We start from the raw sequence: 6,000 nt of genomic DNA on the forward strand, positions 1-6,000 counted from the left end.
CTATTGTTGCATAACAAATGACCCCAAATTTAGTGGCTTAAAACAATCACCACTTATTTGGTGGTTATTGGTTATTAATTCTGTGGGTTGGCAGTATATCTGGGACTCAGCTCAGTGGTTCTCTGCAGCTAAGCTAATTTTGGCTGGGATTACTCATGTGATGGAAGTCAGCTGCAGGCTGGCTGGGTGGCTCTGCTTTTGGAGTTGGCCGACTACCAGTGGGGTGCCTCAGCTCACCTCCATGTCAGCTCTTATCTTCCAGGAAGTCTTCCTGGGCTGGTCCACCTGAGAGTGGCCGAGTTTTGAGAAAGAGGAATCTTCAAGTCCCAATGTCATTCCACCACATTCTGTTGGCCAAAGCAAGTCATGAGATCAGATTAGATTCAAGTGACAGAAAAGTAGATTTCTTCTCTTGATGGGAGAAGCTACATAGTTAAATTGCAAAGGGTGTGAATGTGGGGAGAGTTTAACCCCATTATGGACCTTTTTATAATTTAGCTACCACAGGCATCCATAAGGGCTCAAACTTCGCAGGATTTAAAATCTCATTTAAGGGCTCCCGGGCACATTTCTACCTTCCTTAGAGTCAAGCATAGTCACCAGTTTCTTGTGTGTCTTTCTGGAGATACTCAATTCTTCAATCATTTCTGACCTCCTGCTCAGGAGCCAGATGGGATATGTTTCTTTTGCCATGCCTGCGGCCTCCTGGACTCCCTGGGAAGCCAGGCCACTGTCCCTTGTGCCCTGGAAATCCCTGAACACACCTGGGCCTCCTATCATACTCCACTCCCACACCACCCTGGGGTTTTGACACTCTGGTCATGGGGGTGGAAGTACCCCAGTGTCTCACCTCCTGGCTCTATCTCCTCTTTTCCTTCTGGCCCTCTATCAGATTGTAAGGGGAAGCCTTCTCCTTCTTCACATGTAGTGACTTTCCTTATACCATAGCCCTTTTTATCTACCAGAGGCCCTTCTTTGGTCTAGCTGAAATTCCTCCAGCCCTGTCCTCCAGGCAATAAGGTTCATGGTCTAATTTTAATATAGGCAAGAGCTGCTAGAGAAGGAATTGGATTACAGTACGGAGGGAAAAACACCCAAGAATCTAAAAAGAACTTTATCTGTCACACTGCTGTGTAAAATTGATTAAATGAGAGAGTACGTGAGGCCCGTGGCTCACAGCAACTGCCAAGTAACCAGGGTCAGTGATATTTCCTCTGGCCAGCGTACTTGGGTGTCACGAGAATGGCCGTCTGTCACAAGCTGGAGTTCATCTAAGTTGTCCTCAGCAGGGACACCTGGGATATATAGTGAGCACACATGCACACTTAAATCGTATACCTGTAAAGGGCACACTTCCCACATTGCCCCCCCTACAAAAATGGGACTTTGTTAAAACAACAAGGTATTTATTGTTTAAAATACAATGGAAAATACGAGTCAGCAAGCAAAGGCAAACATTCAACCTCATCAGCTATCAAATAAATATTGTTTTAAAAAATAGCCAGGCTGGTGTTTTGCAATAAATGCTTATCTCTGCTCCCTTCTCTGTCCTCTTTATCAGAGGAGCTGAAAGTTTGGGAACTATGATTTTCCAGAACCCCTTACCAGGGTGGTTCTGGCTTAGGTATTACCCAACAGAGGTGCTTGCATTCGAACCAGAAGGTGGAGGAGAAGGAGAAATCATGACTGCTCTCTTGGCAATGGAGAGGGCAGATAGGGAGGTATCTGCTGATGGCAAAAGCAAGGCGTGGTGGTGGTATTGGCATACTCTCTTCTGGAAATCACAGGCAGCTGTGATCATCGTTGGCGGGTTCCTGTGAGCCTTTCAGATTCCCTATTCTCCAAAAGCTGGCAGTGAACTTGAGAGATAAAGTAATGAGGATTTCCAATGGTCAGTTAGCAAAAATTCCTCGATCTCCATGATGAGAACAAAGGAAAAGTGCATGGTGTTTTATGACCTAGCAGAAGCCATATGGCATCATTTCTGACAGTTTCCTCAATGATGAAGAAATGTTAGATGTCTCATTAACACAGAATCCTCTTAGGTCCTTGATCCTGGCTTTCTACCATTTGCAATTTGCACTGCACTGTGACTTAATTTGCCTTTCTTGCTCCCTTTTTCTACTTTATGTCAAATCCCATGACATGACTTTGTGTAGTTGTTATTTTGAGTTTTTAGTGAGGTATCACTTACATAAATGCACGAATGGTAAATGTAAGCTTCAATGAATTTTTAGACTCATTAACACCTGTGTAACCACCAACCCAGGATATAGGTTTCCTCCTGCTCTTTTCCGTTCAATCTCTGACCCCAGAAGCAAACACAAGTCTGATTTTTATTGCCATAGATTAGTTTTGCTTATTCTTGCATTTCAAATAAATGGAGTCAAACAGTGTCTGGTATCTGGCTTTTTCCAATCAGCATAAAGTTTGAGAGTCATCTATATTGTTGAATGTAACATTTAGCTCATTCTTTTTAAAAAATGGTTATATCATCATCGTCTTTATTTGCCTTTCCATAAATATTAGAGAGGTTGAGTGTTCTTTCATATATTACTTGACCTTAACTGTTTCCTTTTTCTGGGAACTACATGTTCAAATGTTGTTCATTTTTCCACTGGATTGTTATATCTTTTCTATCTATTCATTGTTTTCATTTTTTCTGTCTTAAATATCTTTTTAACTTTCAAAATAATTGTAGATTCATAGAAAGTTGCAAAAACAGCACAAGGAGGTCCTATTTACCTCTTTCCCAGTTTCCCCCAGGAAACCAGCATTGGTCCAATATGTGTATAGTTTTGCACTCTTTTATCACATGTGGTTTTATGTAACCACCACCACAATCAAGTTACAGAATCAACTTATCACAAAGATCTCCCTTGTGCTACACTTTTATCGTCACCCTGACCCTCTTCTGGACACTAGCCCTAACCCCAGGCCACCACGAATCTGTTTTCCATCTCTCTAATTTTATAATGTCAAGAACGCTATATAAATGGAATTCACACAACATGTGAATTTCTGAGATTGTGTTTTTTTACTCAGTATATTGTCCTTGGGATCATACCGTTTGTTGCATGTATTGATCATTTGTTCTCTTTTATTGCTGAGTTATATTCCATGGTAAGGATGCCACACAGTCTAAGTTCATTCTTTTTCATTGTTGAAAAAAATGTCATTTTATGGGTAGATTATGATTTACTTACCTGCTCTCCCATTGATGGGCATTTGGGCTGTTTTCGGTTTGTGGCTGTTGCAGATCAAGCTGCTGTGTCCCACCTTGCACACATCTGTTCTCATCTCTCTTGGGTCGTCACCTGGGAGTGGAACATCTGTATAATGGAATAAGTGTATGTTTGACTTTATAAGAAACTGCCGAACTGTTTTCCAGAGTGGTTGGATCGTGTCACCTTCTCACGAGCGGTGTAGGCAAGTTCCGGTGGCTCCACGTGGGATTGTCACACTTTTTAGGCTTAGTCATTCTAACGGTTAAATAGTGACAATGATTCTCTTGTCCAGGACTTGGAAGTTGGGGCTGGGTGCATCTTGCTACTTGGCTCTATCCTCCACTGCAGGTTCTGTGTGGCCCGGTACCTCCAAAGTTGGGCTTTTCTCGATGACCCTGCCTGTATCCCCTGGGTCAAGGCTGGGCTCAACCTTAGGTCTCCTATCAGCCAGGAAGCAGTTCACTTGTGCCTGATGTGATGCTGGCTGGGCTGCTTGCCGGGCAATGATCTGTCAGGCTCCTCCCATTCTTGAAGCTCCCAGAACATCTGTATTCCAAATATTTCTTTTTGTCCATTGCTGAGCCCGGCCAGCCAGACTAAATGGTTTTAGGCCTCCTTCTGACACTTCCCTGTACACATCACTTTTATGGTTATTGAATATTGAGAGGTCATCTTTTTATCAGCGGACTGTGGGAAGGTCCTAAATGCTGAGAGAGAGGGGGCTGGGGGGAGGGAGGGAGGGAGGGGGAGAAGAGGCGTCATGGTGAGGCAGCTCTTATGGGAAAAAGAATCCTGCTTCTGGACCAGATGGGTCTGGGTTCAAATCCTGGCCTTGCCCTTATGAGGTGGCATGAGTATGGGCAAGTCGTGCAATCTTTCTGAGTCTTATTGCCCTATCAAATGTTAACAAATTACCACGCTAATGCAAAGTGTTAATCATAGGGGAAACTGTGTGAGGAGGGTATATAGAAACTATTTTCTGCATATTTTTTTTCTGTAAATTTACTTCTCTAATTAAAACAATCAAACAAATAACAGCCATGGGGGTCTCCTAGGGATTTAATCCAGGGCCCAGGAAGGAAGGTTTGGCAGAGCTTACTGAAAAGAGCAGTGGTGAGGAAGGAGGAAGTAGCTTTCTTTTGAAACCGACGGAGTCCAGCACTTCCAATAAATGGGTGCAGGGTTAGGAACATAGGGGAGTGTTTTCAGGAGGGTTGGGACACTTGATCTGGATAAAACTGGGAAAGGTGTGGTCCTGTGTAAATGCTCCCTCTCTCCTTTTTGTCTTACTCTGCAACATGTTGTGGCTCTGGGTTCAGCCCCCAGCACCCTGGTCTGCCACAGGGTGCAGATCCCACTCACAGGAAGGACTCATGATTAGGGACAGCAGCAGAAGTGGCCAGAGGCATCAGTGCAGGAGGGCTGAGTGCAGCTGAAAGAAAATTTTTTCTAAGAAGAAATGGGTGGGACAGAGAGAAGAGGAAGGGATTTCAGCTCCACCCTTCTGAGGAGATGAAGTAAAGAGCTGCTGGTTCTGCATTTCCCTTGCTCAAACCTGATGACAGCCTGATAATGTCCTGTCATCAGAGGACTTGGTGACCATGGAAATGAAAGACATTCCCCTCTTTGCTAATCTGTACTTACTACTGTCTTCCCAAACGAATGGTTTCCTTAAATATTGTGATCTTCTAGAAACCTCGAGTGTTCTAGCCACCGATCATGTGGTCAGCTCTTACAGCCAGCAGGACAAGAGGATTTTCAACAATCCTAAACTTTGGATATCCTAAGCTTTGGGATTCTCCCTCCCTCCTCTTCTGCCTCCTGCCTTCCGTTCATCCTCCTCTTCATTCCGTCTCTCACTGCAACCTGAGAGATTGTTTGGTGCAGTCATTCATTCACTCAACAAATAGTGAGCTCCCACGATGTGCCAGGCTGTGTTTTCAGGGCTCAGGACATATCAGTGAAGAAAACAGACAAAACTCGCTGCCCTTGTGGAGCTCACCTTCCTCTGTGTGGGGGGCAGGTGATACATATTAAAAAAGAACTAAAACAAATAAGCAAATGATATCGTATGTTGGAAAGTGATAAGGCCTATTGTGAAAAAACATAGTTAGAAGAAGGGGAGGAGGTGAGCCGTCGGTGAGGGGCCCCTAAGCCAAGGAGAGGACTTCGCTTTTACTGTCCTTGAGATGAGCTGCTATTGCTGGGTTTTGAGCAGAGAAGGATAGGACCTGACTTTGGTTTTAAAAAGAATCCCTCCGCTGGGAATGGATGAGGGAGGTAAGGGAGCAGGGAGGCCAGCCCGGGGAGGTGCTAACTGCAGCAGTCCTGGAAAGAGAGGCTGGCGGTGAGGGAGGCAGCATGAAGGGCGCTCAGATTGTGGACATATACTAAGGCTGAGTTAACACAGCTTTCTGGTAGAAGGGACGTTGGTTGAGAACTTATATCTCCTAGGTTTGTGGCGTGGACAGTTAAACGGTGGAGTTTTCATCAACTGAAATGGAAAAGTAAGTGGGTGGAGCAGGTTTTTAGGGGAAGATCATTTGGAGTTAAGGGTTCGTTGAGTTTTAGACGTTATTGGGCTTCCAAGTGGAGAAACTGAGTAGGCAGTCAGATATTAGATTCAAGGGTGAGATATAAAGTCAGGAGTCTTTGGGTGATTGATGGCACATAAGACCATTGGACTGGACAAGGACACGGAAGGAGTGTGTTGTTGGTTAAGGGCAAGGGACTCTGAACCACACTGCCTGGGTTCAAATCCCAGCCAGCGTCT

The sequence above is a fragment of the Tamandua tetradactyla genome, chromosome 1 (genome assembly GCF_023851605.1).
Source record: "Tamandua tetradactyla isolate mTamTet1 chromosome 1, mTamTet1.pri, whole genome shotgun sequence".
Taxonomy (NCBI): domain Eukaryota; kingdom Metazoa; phylum Chordata; class Mammalia; order Pilosa; family Myrmecophagidae; genus Tamandua; species Tamandua tetradactyla.